At 37.3% G+C, this 15,569-nt stretch overlaps 1 protein-coding gene across 2 annotated transcripts in view; it reads left to right on the top strand.

The window, feature by feature from the left end:
* The first annotated feature begins 2,592 nt into the window (after window positions 1-2,592).
* LOC145688404 (metal cation symporter ZIP14-like) overlaps window positions 2,593-15,569 on the top strand; it is a 511,696-nt gene continuing 498,719 nt past the window's right edge. Inside the window, exon 1 of one of the 2 annotated variants that reach the window (XM_081762589.1) lies at window positions 2,593-2,738. The gene's annotated coding sequence lies outside the window, so the exon portion shown is untranslated. Of the gene's footprint in view, window positions 2,739-8,965; window positions 9,048-15,569 lie in introns of those variants that run through there. The other variant, XM_081762588.1, reaches the window with a different exon arrangement.

Raw genomic sequence — 15,569 nt, 5'->3', positions numbered from 1 at the left:
CCTCTGGGAGTTTCGTGACTTACATTTGGCTATATCTACACTAATAGTGAAGCACTAACGATATACTAACGAATGGCACTTATCTTTTTGTTAGTGCTCAAAGTGGGGGGGGCAAGTTCACGCTAGGCCCAAAGGGTTTTTCACTTGTAGTTCCTACACTAATGAAGCACTAACGTTAGGGTTGGTGCACTAAGAAGTACTAACGATTGCACTAACAAAGACCATTAGTGCTTTTGTATTCGGCGGTAATTTAACGCAATGAAAAATTCCCCATGCATTTCTTATGGGAGTTTCGTGACTTACAACTGGCTATATCTACACTAATAATGAAGCACCAACGAAACCATTAGTATTTTCTGGAAGCACTAACGATATACTAACGAATGGCACTAATCTTTTCGTTAGAGCTCAAAGTGGGGGGGGGTAAGTTCACGCTAGGCCCAAAGGGTTTTTCACTTGTAGTTCCTACACTAATGAAGCACTAATGTTAGGGTTGCTGCACTAAGAAGCACTAACGATGCACTAAGGATTACACTACAAGAATTCATTAGTGCTTTTGTATTCGGCGGTAATTTAACGCAATGAAAAATTCCCCATGCATTTCTTATGGGAGTTTCGTGACTTACAATTGGCTATATCTACACTAATAATGAAGCACTAACGAAACTATTAGTATTTTCTGGAAGCACTAACGATATACTAACGAATGACACTAATCTTTTCGTTAGTGCTCAAACTGGGGGGGCCAAGTTCACGCTAGGCCCAAAGGGTTTTTCACTTGTAGTTCCTACACTAATGAAGCACTAACGTTAGGGTTGGTGCACTAAGAATTACTAACGATGCACTAACGATTGCACTAAAAGAGATCATTAGTGCTTTTGAATTTGGCGGTCATTTAACGCAATGAAAAATTCCCCATGCATTTCTTATGGGAGTTTCGTGACTTACAATTGGCTATATCTACACTAATAATGAAGCACTAACGAAACTATTAGTATTTTCTGGAAGCACTAACGATATACTAACGAATGGCGCTAATTTTTTCGTTAGTGCTCAAACTGGGGGGGCCAAGTTCACGCTAGGCCCAAAGTGTTTTTTACTTGTAGTTCCTGTACTAATGAAGCACTTATGTTAGGGTTGGTGCACTAAGAAGCACTAACGATGCACTAAGGATTGCACTACAAGAATTCATTAGTGCTTTTGTATTCGGCGGTAATTCGACGCAATGAAAAATTCTCCATGCATTTCTTATGGGAGTTTCGTGACATGTAATAAGTCATAACCACACTAATAGTGAAGCACTAACGAAACTATAAGTGTTTTCTAGAAGCACTAACGATGCATTAACGAATGGTACTAATTTTATCGTTAATGCTTGAAGTGGGGGGCAGCGTGAACTTGGCCCCCCCAAATGTTTTTTCTTTATAACTCCTACACTAATGAAGCACTAACGTTAGCGGTTTTTGCAGTAAGAAGCGCTAACGATGCACTAACGATTGCACTAGAAGAGGTCAATAGTGCTTAGGAATTTGGCGGTAATTTGACGCAATGAAAAATTCCCCATGCATTTCTTATGGGAGTTTCGTGACTTATAATTGGCTATATCTATACTAATAGTGAAGCACTAACGAAACTTTTAGTATTTTCTTGAAGCACTAACGATGCACTAACGAACGGCACTATTCCTTTCCTTATTGCTTGAAGTGGGGGGCCAGCGTGTACCATTGTTTTGGCTCTAGAGCCTACACTAATGAAGCACTAACGTCACGGGTTGGTGCACTAGGAAGCACTAACGATGCACTAACGAATGGCACTAGTTATTTCGTTAGTGCTTGAAGTGGGGGGGCAGCGTGAACTTGGCCCCCCCAAAGGTTTTCTGCTTGTAGCTCCTAAACTAATTAAGCACTAACGTTAGGGGTTGGTGCACTAAGAAGCACTAACGATGCACTAACGATTGACACTAATTTTATCGTTAGTGCTCAAAGTGGGGGGGCCAAGTTCACGGACGTGCCATCCTCACCGGTTTACAAGGAGGTTACACAAAGCACTGCTGCTTCTTGTGTCACTGGGATAGTCGAGCCAAAGATCAGTATACCATCACAAAATGGCCGCCAAGGAAACAACTGGTCCCAGGGAGATGAACGTGACTAATGAACGTCTTGTGGATCCGGAGAAAATATTCTTACCACCCCTTCATATCAAATTAGAGCTCATGAAGGTCTTCTTCAAAGACCAGAACCGGGATGGTGAAGCATTTAATCATCCGCCTCAGAAAACTATTCCCAAGACTCAGCGAGGCCAAGGTGAAAGAAGGTGTTTATACGGGACCTCATATCAGAGACGTTTTTAAGGATACTATATTTTCTTATAAGCTTAATTAAGTGGAAAGTGAGGCTTGGGAGGCCTTTCGAGAAGTGTGCAGTAACTTTCTAGGGAATCATAAGTCACCTGATTACAAACACATTGTGGGCAGGTTAATTACTTCATTTCGTAACATAGGATGTAATATGTCCCTAAAGTTACACCTCCTGCATTGCCACCTGGACTTCTTCCCTGAAATGTATAATTTGGAGGAGGTCCCTAACGAACACTGGGAAAGGTGTCACCAGCAAATAGCTAACATGGAGAGGCGCTACAGTGGTAAATGAAGTGTGAATATGTTGGCAGACTTCTGTTGGAATGTGACACGCGAGACACCCTGTAGTAATTACAAGAGGAGTAGGAAAACCAAGTGACACGTAAGTGTTTAACTTTTTATGCAATTTTATCTGCATAATTTATATTGATGTTTAAATTCTAACGTGCAAATTTTTATGGGTGTAGAATAGCATCTTTGGGCGGATATTGAAATGGCCCCCTCCTCCCTGAGAACTGGTACGTCCTGGAGAAAAAAAAACGGGTTACGGATTCGAACTCAGGAGCTCGAAACCTATAGGAATCACCTATTTTCGTTCGTGGGAGCGAAAAAAAAAAGTTTCATCTTGCCGACCAGTGTAATTGAACTCAGTAGTATGTATTACTACCCACGCTCTCATTCTTGTTATTGTCAAACTGGGCTCCTTTAACATTGATAATATGCGAGAATTGTTCTACTTACGTGCTACATAGTTGATATTCTTCGAAGGGATTATAGTAGTTCAAACAGGAGTTTCTGCAGAAATAATAAAACAATGTTCTGATACATACACATAATTAATAGTCTTTGTGCTATTTCCATAACCACCATATCATCATTTCTTACACATGACTGAAAACTAAATATATTTCCGTCATAACAAGTCACAAAACACTACAATTTTATCACAAAAAGAACGCTTACTTATATCTGATTAAGAAGAAAACTGGTCCACGTTAACTAATCCACGCACCTGAATCTCACGCGTTGTGCAAACCGCACCTGCCCTTTTCACTCGTTCGTTAGAGACAGGGAATACGAAGCAAAAATCACACAATCTTGATAACCGAATCTTGAGCACTTGCAACTTTTGTCAGTTGCTCCCTCTTACGACCAACACAAGAAAACAGCAAAAACATTTAGCTGTTTCGATCGAATTCACAATACCTATTAAAGGTAGCATCTTTGATTTTACAAATAAGACAGTTTTTTCATGACTCATTTACTGCTAAAGTATCTTAGGTATCTAAAGTTTGAATACATTTTTCTAATGAGTTACTTCGCTACTTGCAAAATACTCATCTTCCCAATTTTGTCCAGTTTTTGAATGTAACAGTGAAACATATTGTACAGGGTGTTTCAAAATGAAATGAAATTTTTGAGTTTTACGCCCCACGTTATGCCGGCTAGGCTAAAGGAAACAGTGATGATGAGAAATGAATGAAATGTTGGAGTGAAGAAAGTGGGAGGAAACGGAGAACCCCGAGGAAAACCACTAACACGGCGTTTGTCCACCACAAAGTTCAATTTTCGGTGCTTCCTTTCGGATATATTGCCTGCCGAAAACACGAAAAAATGAAATTTAAGAGCCCATAGCTCAAAAACTATGAGACCTGCCGTAGTCAAAACTTCACTTAGGAACTAGTATGTGCCCTGCCCAAATATCCAAGTTTCAAAATGCTGCGTTACTTCCGCAACAATTTTTATAGAGGTAATTGGTGAGTACTTCAAATTATGTGTCCGTAGCCAAACTTTCTCTATGAAAATTGTCGTGATTCTGAATTCCTGCGAATCCGAAGTACCTTAGGATTCTGAAACATGTATTTTTGGATAGCGCACATATTAGTTCCTAAGAGAAGTCTTCATCCGACTGCGGTAGGTCCCATATTTTGGGGGCTATGGACCTTTAAACTTCATTTTTTTCATGTTTTCGGCAGCCTATAACTCCAAAAGGAAGCATTTGTGCACCGAGATTAGTCTATACTTTTTTGTCTTTCTTGATATCAGGAATCACTTCCCAAATGTTGTCGGTGTTGTTTTGAAACACGCTGTAGGCCCTATATGTTTAGGTATTATGAACATATCTGTTCGATTTTCGCTGAAAAATGTATGTTGTTCTGATATTTTATATAAATGTTTGATAGAAAATGCATCATGTTTTCTACAAGCTTCCTCGTAGATAAATGATTAGCTCTAACGCTCTCGTGTAGAAAAACTTGGCAGTACTTGTAGCTCGGATCTCAGGTTAAAATCAATGCTTTATAAGGTTTTGACGAAAATGAGCCATTGAACTTCATGCAGACAAACAAGAATCGTTTAGAAAGAAAATAAAAGAGGACCATTGGTAGATATTTACTGAAAATATTGTTTCAACCTTTATCTGTTAATTTCATGCTTAAGAAGGAACAATGTAAATGAATCAGAGCAAATACCATACATTTATATTATTCTCGTTTACTCCACTGTCCAAAAAAGGATGCACGGTGGTTCAGTGGTAGAACACTTACCTCTAGTACATGTGGTCAGTGGTTCGATCCCCGGCCAAGTAAGTATGTGGTGGACAGCATCGTGTCCGTGGGTTTTCTCAGAGTACTCCGTTTCCTCCTACTTTCTCATTCCAATATTTCTTCCATTATCATTCACTTGCCTTAATCATCGTCTCTCTTAGCCTAATGAGCACAGTCGTGGGACGTAAAACTGAAAAATTTCATTTCATTTTTATTTTTTCAACTGTCCAAAACCATTGCTTACGTGAAGTTCAGGTACGACTGCTCAGTGATATCATACCTAGAACATGACAGATATACGTCCCAAGTGACGACATAAAAACAAATGACTATTAGAGTGCGAAATTGAGCCAGGTATATAAATGTTGTATTTGTGGTGCATAGTTGCAAATATCAATTAGGTGTAACAAGTACCTAAAACTGTAGGTAGATGATGTTATAACCGCTACCAGGTTATAGAAGGATTTTTTGTGGATACTCTGTATATTTCGTTAAGACAGTGATTATTATTTTCGATTTGTACTTTATTCTACGGCGCATATAAGTTCTTTCTTCGGTGGGAATTGCTTCCTTCCCACACAATTGGACAAAGAAGTCTTTCATTGTTTTTTCATATATATATTTAAAACATTGCTTTTGGTGAGAACATTTCAGTTAGTGACGAACCATTTCAGTGTTTCTCCCTGACTTATTATATGCACAGTATATATTCTATAGTTATTGGGAACTGAATTAAGTGTTTTCTTTAATCTCTTATGAAACATTGCAATAGATTAGAGAAATACGGGCTGACCAGATGTTCCAGTGACCAAAGTGGCACCAACTGCGTTGTTTCGTAGCTCGTTATCTGTACTTTCTCACGCCAGAGTTATCGCCGTGTCTAGTGCATTATATGCAGTTGACTAAAATTAACATAAATTGTTTTCTATATTCTGTTTGTATGTGCATACAGGTGAGTTAACTGAGTGATTTTTGAAATGAACTGCCAACCCTCTTTAATTGACCACTGCAGCCCGTACCTTGAGCTTTGGTGCTCAGAGAGTTTGACTCCGATATTGTACGCAACCACCACGCACGTTGCGTTGGGAACCAAGTACGATTTTGTGTTAAGGGGCACAAGCTATTAGCCGGTGAATGACGTTTTCTTACGGCTAGCCCCAACTAGTGAAGTCCCAGGTCCACGAACTTTGTGCGTTTAAAAAGTTATACACGCGCCCTCCAACATTAGCATTCTACTTCTTTTTTATTTTGCTGAAGAATCACCTTTTACGCTTCAGGATTGTTCGGCGCCGCAACTGGATTCATCGTGGGACGATTCAGACAACTTTTCCCCAGTGCTAATCCCCCAAGTGCGTCAATGGTGTGAGAGAAGCATTTGTCGTGAAATCTGAATTATAATCTCATATATATATAAAGGGCTGTATTGCCTTAAAAGGGCAAAGTGTGATTTCAGTGACGAAAATTATTATACATATTCAGTGTTCAGTGTTGTTTTCATTCCTCTTCGCTATTTTTTTTATATAATAGTGTTCTAATAAATAAGTATAGTGTTATTTAATCCAGTGTGTTTTCGTTGTTTGTATGAGTGATGTTTGTGTGCGTTATGGTCTGGATGACCGTCTGGTCGTCCGTGAGGTTTTCGAGACGAGACACCCGAACCTCTCGGCGCCTAATGCTCATCTCATTATTGAGACCGACGAGCGATTTGGAAACAGTTTGTAATCTCTTCTTGGAGAGGTCCTTCATCGTCCTGTCCAGGTAAGTTCAAGTATCAGGAAGATACTTATTGGTAGGACCACGAACAGCGACCAGATTACACGGAGTGGTTACAAATAAATGTTTACCCAAATAGAGACCTCGAACTCAGAATGGTTACATATAAATGGCCGCCCGAACAGCGACTCGAATCAATTGGTTACAAATAAATGGAAGCCCGAACAGCGACCCGACACCCGGGCGATTACAAAGTACATACTTAGCACATGAATATCATATGTGCCAAGTGTCGGGTAAAATCTGGGACAGCTAAATGGCACGTGCTTAGCACATCTTGTGCTGTTAGGGCGTTTACTTCTCACTTTCTCAGTGAGAGGGGAAGGTACTGGCAGGTAACTTGACGTTGATGGTGTCCTCCTGCTTCGTCTATTCCTGTTCCGCCCAGAGATGGAGTGGGTCAGTGGGTCAACAGCATGTGACCCACTGTGACGCACCACCCACCGTGACCCATTGCGACCCACCACCCACCATGACTCAATGTGACCCACCGACTCAGTATGATCTACCGCCCCACTCTGCTCACTGCATTGTAGACAGTATCTTCTGAAGACTGGTAAATTTGTTTTCGTTTTACTATCAAGATCTTCATTTCCCTTCCTTTTCCACTTGTTTCTGTCTACTTACCTGAGGTGAGTATATCTAACCAAGTGAAAAAAAGAACTTCAGGCACTTTTGGATATTGATAATTTAATTGTAATAATAGCAATAGGACATATACTACTACTTGGCTTTCGAGATCTGTGAGCCCAAAAACTTGTGACTAAAATAGGCATAAAATTTGTACTGTAAGCTTAATTACACGGAAATTTCAAGTTTGGATTGTACGCATAATTATGTGGAAAATTTTACACTTTTTTTTCCCTTTACGTTGGTCTACTTACCTTGATTTGGAACTTTGAAATTTCATCCTTTTTTCCACTGAAAGGTATTGATAATTCAACAAGGAAATAATTATACTATGATAATTTAATTGAAATTCATCGTAATTTGGCACATGGCAAACAGCAGTGTGGTAATTGAAGGGGAAGAAGGAGGGAAACTCCCATTCACCTCTGAACACTTTCCAGGAACCTCGTTCTCTTTCGCTTTCTAGACGGGAGAGGGAACTTGGTAATGGCATCAAATCTTCATGTGTAATTGCAAAAATTAAATTTATAAACAAATAAGAAATCATCAGTTTATCAGGCTTTAATTGATAATTTATTCACAAGATTCCCTATCGAAGGCGTGGTAGATGAAGTTTCTGTTTTCAATGAGTCGACATTGCCAACTGACATGGTCGATATGAAAAATATGTTGTATGGTGATAGAGAGGTGATACTTCTTGCTGAGTATTTCAAAACTGACCAAGAAACATCGTTATCAGACTTAAGTCTAACAAGCAGATTGTCGATGAGGAGTTGCAGAAATCGGGTAGAAGTATTATCAATTTCCACGACAGAGTGCGAACGGAGATTCTCCCTTATGAATTTACAGATGACTGATATTAGAAATAGACTAAGTGCTCAAAAATTGTCTAACTTGTTGTTCATTAATGTTAATGGCCCACCGCTAGAGAAGCTCAAAGTAGACGAGCTATTTATTTCTTGGCTGAAGGATGGACATCATTCCGCTGCGGATGATTTACCACGAAAAAGTTACCAACAGGAAATAAACCCGATTTCAGGTTTGTTTTAAGGTGGAAAATTACGAGTTATAGAAAATGTATAAGCCTACTTGTATTATTAATGGCTTATTTGTGCTATTCAATTTTGTACCTATTTTTTTTTTTTTTTTTTTTAGTAAGTCTCTTCTTTGCTTTAGGTAAACTACTTTGAGTAAATGTTCATAATAATTGCAATTATGCATATTTGTAACTTAAATTTAACGTGGTGTTTTAGTGATTACACAAATTACAATTATGAGCATACTTTATGGATATGCTCTCACATAGGGTACCCGAGCACCTTTATACACTGTGAAAAACTGATTTTTCAAGTCTTTTGCGAGAAAAATACTGTGAACTGAGAAACCATAACCTTTTCCATATTGTACAGGGGTATTTTCCTGCGAATAGAAGTTTCTTTTGGAATGCGTTCAGAAAGTAACACTTGCAAGAATACTCTCTTAGTACAAGTATATTTTAGGCACACACTAATTTCCCCCACCTCGAACTGTTTCAATTTCCTCACTGACAAACACACTACCTTTTTATATCATAAAGGTCAGAACCACCGTTATTCTAACAGAGTGGTGCTTGAGCGATTGACTAGAAATTCAAACTCAGGTTAGTGACACTTTCACAGTCTTGTTTTATTACAAGTGTAAACTCTTTATTCAGTACAGAAGAGGCCGTGGATCGTGTTTAGAGTTGATGACGATGGATTTTGGTGAGTCAGAATAGGCCACAGTGGATAAGAGTGGTTCATGGTGGGTGGTGGGTCACAGTGGGTCACGGTGGGTCGTGGGTCATGGTGGATCGTGGGTCACGGTGAGTGGTGGGTCAGAGTGGGTCACGGTGGGTGGTGGGTCAGTGGGTCGTGGATCAAGTTTTCCTTGACCCACGCCAACTCTGGTTCCGCCTACTAGCCTCCCAGAAATATTTATCAAGATTTCTACGTTATCAAGAGTGTAGACGAAATAGGAATTCCTCTTTTCCTACTGTTAAGACGAAGGGATATTTTTGAGTTTGGGATTTTACTTGGGAATTTTACATTTAATGTGAATTCTCCCCATCTGAGTCTTCTAGATTTGATGCCCCTAACAATGATAATAAACGTTATAAATTATGTAGTTTCTCTTTAAGAAGTTTCCGTCATTCCCCATTTCCATTTCCTCTTGGATACGAATACTCGTCGCAGGATTTTATACTCAAATACTTTCAGTTTGCGCACTTCCCTCAGAGTAGCAGATCAGGTTTCGCAATCATACAGCACAATCATAATTTCCGTTTTATATATTTTAAGCTTCAAATTCCTCGACAGAATTCACGACGACAAAATATTTTGAACCGAATAATAACACGAATTTCCTGCTTCAGTCGACATTTAATTTCTTCGTGAATACGGTTTCGGTTTGTTAATATTGACCCTAGATATTGAAAGTATCAACTTTGTTGAAAGTATTATTTGATATTTTGACGTATTTATAATTTGCAGTATTACGAATCTGGAGAATTTCCATGTATTTAGTTATTTCCTGTATTTAGGTCTGAACCCATGTCACTGCAACATTTAAGAAAAGCTCTATATTTCTTTCTGTTCTTCTCCTACCGTTCCCCAACAGGTTTACATAAACGGCATACGCCATAACCTGGTGAATACGATTCAGCTCTAGGCACTGGTTCCTGTCTTTGATTTTCCTTATAGCGTACTCCAGGACCAATTTGAATAGTAATAGCGACAATATATCTCCTTGTTTCAGATCATTCTCGACGTGAAAGCTCATCGACAAGAATTTAGCGACTCGGACTTTATTTTGGAATTCATTTATACGCATCTCAATTAATCTAACTAGCTTTTTTGGTATTCCAAATTATGAAGGAATGTTGTACAATGTTTCCTCCTAACCGAACCGTAGACCTCTCTAAAACCAATAAATAATTCATGTACCGAGGTATTGTACTCTTATTTCTGTACAAGTATTTGTCGAATGGTAAATATCTGGTCAGTAGTTGATCAATTTCACCTAAATCCGCATTGACATTTTACAATAATTCCATCTCCGTATGGAATTAATCTTGCTAATAAAGTGTTTAAAGGGTTTCACAGGATGTTGACAGAAGAGAAATGCCTCGATAATTCAATCGATTTTTGTTAGAACGGCGTATGCAACATTTTTGACGATTTTCACTTTTTTAAAAATAAAATTGAGTATTTTAGAGGTAGATGCAACGGTTTGTGTTAAAAGGAAGTGTATTCCTTGGAACGTGTTGAAAATATAAGCCATTGAATTATATTATTATAATATAATATATTACTATAATATTATACTGAAATATTATAAAATATTAATGTGCCCTGTTGGTTGGTCTATCACCTGTACTGGAATCTGGACAAACACTCAGGAATTTGGGGAATAAAACTTAAAGAAAACTCGCTTAGGTTAAAAAAACAAATCCTACCACTAAAGTATTTTATTCCTATGCAATGCTACTTCCTTGCATTCTCAATTATGTCTCCTCGCACAACATAAATAAAATCCACCTAAACTTATAATTGCCTGCTTTGGCGTTACACCAGGTGAAGATCAGTCTCAACTTTGTAGCCACAGTTTTAGATACCGTAAAAGATAACGGAGAAAATTTCACCTTTTATTCTGGCACAATATTAAGGTTTGCAGGATTTTTGTTTAGCATGTAGGTGGCCAAGATACATTCCAGCATTAACTTCAGTATTCCCCGATATGGATTCAAAGTAGTTTACAAGTCAGATTAAGGGAAAGAGTGACGACAAGTGTTAATTCAGAACTTATCCTCACAGGGATTATTTTTTTAAAGTATTTTTTTTAGAAAATGTTTGCTTTCAAATTATTATTATTATTATTATTATTATTATTATTAATAATAATAATAATATTAATAATATTAATGATTACCATTATTAGTATCTCTGTCTTTCATTAATATACTACATATGGAACAGTGTCTAAAATTTTAGGTATATTTCAGAAAAACCCTGGTTTCACATTTTAGTCACCACGTTTTCTGTTAAAAGGGCTTATGTGTCCAAAGTTTAATATTTTTTTGTAGAATAAACCATAATTCACAGTTACATTCTATATAGCTAATAAACAATCAGTAACCATGTACATTTACACACATTTTTCTTTTTTTCATCAACCGAATCGACTCGTGAAAAAACAGTTTTTTATCATTTCCTGAAAATTGTGTTTACTGCACATACACCCTTTTAACAGAAATCGATTCAATTATTACAATCAGTTGAATTGAAACAAGGATTGATTCTTTCCGCTCTTGTGGCAATTTCTGTTTGTTGCAGATAAGGAGAAAGAGTTCATGTATCTTGTTCCACAAGTTTCACCTCCAGTTAAAATTAACTCAGCTACAATTTCGTCTACACTCGGAGATTTATGTTTCTTTAATTTCTTCATAGCGATTTCTACTTATGTTCAGTTAGGCTCTAGAATATATGGTTCGCTTTGTGCATTTCACTTTCTACACAAATATTAGCTTTTAGGCTGCGTATTAAGTAAATTGTTAAAGAAATCTCCCCATATTTTCAAGATGCTATCTGCTGCAGTGAGAATTATTCCGTCGGCTTTCTTTAATGTTATATTTGAGGTTGATAGACTTTCTTAAATTCATTGGTACCCTTATAATTGTCCCTAATATTTTTATTTTTACTATTATCTTCAATTCCATTAATTTTACCTTTCAAAAAATTGTGTTTATTTGTTCTAAAAGTTTCAAAATTTTCTCGAGTGATGTCAACGAAATTTTATGAAATTATAAGTTCGGATTTTTTAGCCATCACAGTTTTTCCTGTTACCTCTTCCCTGCTAGTTTAGTGCAATCCTGGTCGAACCATGGTTTGTTCCTATGCCAAACACAAAACCGATTATCTATTTGACACTGCAGTCTGGTATTCCCCTCTCACTTGGCTCTCTTCTAACATTATTATTGGAAGATTGAAATGTAGCCCTTTCCAGCTCCGATGTTATATGCGACATGGACCTAAGATGAAATCCAAACCACGGCAATGCTTCCTGATTTCAAGGTTTTTCCTGCAGGAATCAAATCCGGGTCATCGTGCACCAAAGACGAGTGCACCTGCAACTTATAAACCAGAGATCGCTATTATTATTATTATTATTATTATTATTATTATTATTATTATTATTATTATTATTATTATTATTATTATTATTATTATTATACATCTTTATAAATGGAGAAACAACATTCACTTGTACGTAATAAAAGGAAATGATGACGTAAGCTTGTGAAAATTCTAACTCTAATCTATACGAAATCTTTCACCTGATGCCCAATACAATGACCTTGCAAAATGAGAAAAAAAAACTTTCCTTTTAAGATATAAGGAATTGATTGTATACCAATAAATATATTATGAAAGAAAGTAACGGTTTTCTTTAAATGAAAGACGACACACTGTCACGTTGCAGTCGTTTAGTGAGAGTGACTGATAATTCAATCCTGGCGTAAGGATCGTGTTCATGGTAGATGGGAGAAATTTTAGAAAGACGTGAAGAGTAATACTACTACTACTTTTAAAAGAAGTGGTAGTGTTGCTGAGTGATGACCCAGGCAAACATTTATGTTAATTATATTGAAGCTATAACATTCACCAAGTACTAGATTTAAAAAAATGCAATAAAGATATATATATATATATATATATATATATATATATATATATATATATATATATATATATATGTGTGTGTGTGTGTGTGTGTGTGTATGTATGTATGTATGTATATATAAAGTTGTGACCATTAGGCTTTGCCTTTCTGCATTTCTTTTAAATGCAAATTAATGTTCACAAACTTTAACCTTCCTCCTATAGAATTCCAATGCAAACCTAATGAAAAAGATGATTAGCTGTCCCTGTTTCACAAATATCTCTTGATTTTGTGCCCATGTAGTTCATACTTACATAGCCAACACGTCTTTCTTTTGTCTACGACATCACGACATCAATTCCTGGTGAAGGAGCATTTAGTATAAATTTAACTTTAAACTGTAATATTCATACTATTGTATAGCATCATTGCTGGCATAAGACATACACGTACATCAATCAATCTCAGTTTATAATTGATTTTCTTTTAGTAAATTATGCCCATTTTTAAAAATAATCATCGCCTCGAATTGTAATGAGAGCCATGTACTATTATTGGCAAGACTCAACTCAAAAGCGCACATCACATTTGATCACGAAATGTTTACTTCACTGTACGTACTCATATCAGAGATAATATATGCTCTAGCGCCGCATGAGTCTCCAATGTGATAAGACCTTTACCTATTCCTTGGGCCTTGCTCTTGCGTTGTCACTAAAGTTGCACTTTTATCAACTTGCTTGCCATATTAAAGGTCAATGCGTAGAATGAACAGACTATACATCTATTTCATATCCCTCTATTGTTCAACCGATTGCTTCACCAATGTTTACTTCTCAATAACAACAAAGCTAGCTTTCTCAAAGAGCGGATTACTGAAACGTTGAGACGGGATTCGTGTTTAAACATGATTTGAGAAAAATACGTAACTTGAATCTAAAAACACGCACACAGAATATATATATATATATATATATATATATATATATATATATATATATATATATATATATATATATATATATATATATATATATATATATATATATATATACAGGGTGGGCCATTTTAATTAATCCACGGAAATATCTGAAAAATGATAAAACATAGAAGAAATGTTTCAAGTACACGTTATATATTGCTAAGGGGGAAAACCAATTCCGCCAAAAGTACCCCTCTCCGCCCCCCCCCCCTAAATGGGGGTAACGGGGGGTAACTTTGAAATGTCAAATGGGAACATGGGTCGAGTAACACCTCGTTCGAAAGGTCTTGGAAAACGAAGTAACGCTGTACCAAAAGATATTCCATATTGTGCACCGGTTTCAAAATGGCCGCCATAATATGGTTCGGAAACTCCAGTACCCGTAGTGTGAAAACCATGGAAGGTAAATGAATGGAACAAAATTGAAATACGTAAATATCATAGGGCATATCGAACGGTGTGGTCCCTGTGATCCCAGTGGCCTCCTAAAGGGGTCTTGGGGGCTAACTTCAAAATTTCAAATAGTAACATGAGTCGAGTGGTACCTCGTTCGATAAATCTTGCAAAATCTAACATATTACAGGAGAAAACGATTGATGTGAAATGGCAGTGTTCTCAAAAGGCCGCCGAAACATAGTGTCCGTGTCAGAGAAAAGGTTTAGTACCCGTAGTATGAAAGCGATTGGAGATAAATCAACAAAAGCAAAACTGGAGTAGCTAACTGACGTAAGTCACATCGAGAGGTGTTGTCGGGGTGACTCCAAGGGCCAACTGAAAGGTATCCGGGGCCAACTTGAAAATTTCAAATAGCAGCTTGAAGCGAGTAACATCACGTTACATAGACAAATTAATATGAAACAGCTTCTGTAAGAAAATTTTCGACATGAGACACCGTTTTCAAAATGATCGCAAAGACATGGTGACTTTGTCTAAGAAAACGTCTAGTGCCCATAGTATGAATACGGTTAGACATAAATGAAAATAACGAAAATTAAATAGGAAAACCACGGAGGCGTTCCAAGGCTCGAGAATAATACAACAGAGATAAAAATATTAGAGTAAAATTGCCATAATGTATAGAGAGAAATCCAAGTCCTGCAAAATAATCTCTCCCTGCGCTCTGTATGTGAGTGGGGTGGAAAGTAAAGTGAAAGTTCAAACGAGAACTCTACTTTAATTCGTAAATTAAGGCTAATCTTACAAATAGGTATGGTGTGGTTGAAACATTTGTTTGCAAGGATGACGCTGTAGTGACTAAAAAAAAGAGAAACTTTTATGCAATGCGTGCTGGTTATTCAGAAAGCATTTCGGGGATATACGTACACACCGTTTCGTCCCTCAAGCTCACAATATGACATGAATGCTAATAGTTAATCAAAATGTAAATGTGGCCATCCGCGTTAACTTAGTGCACCAATTCTCTATGCATGAAGTCTGCCTTCCAAACAGCATTGGGTAGGTCAAGCGTACGTCCGAACCGTTGTCCGGTCGGACATTGAAATTTTGAAGTTAGCCCACAAGACCCCTTCAGGGAGGCCACTGGGATCACAGGGATTACATCATTCGATATGCCCTATGATATTTACGTATTTCAATTTTGTTC

Source organism: Thermobia domestica, chromosome 6 (assembly GCF_964235325.1).
Source record: "Thermobia domestica chromosome 6, izTheDome1.hap1.1, whole genome shotgun sequence".
Taxonomy (NCBI): Eukaryota; Metazoa; Arthropoda; class Insecta; order Zygentoma; family Lepismatidae; genus Thermobia; species Thermobia domestica.
The sequence above is the reverse complement of the archived record's forward strand: the minus strand, read 5'-3'. Positions and strand labels throughout refer to the sequence as shown.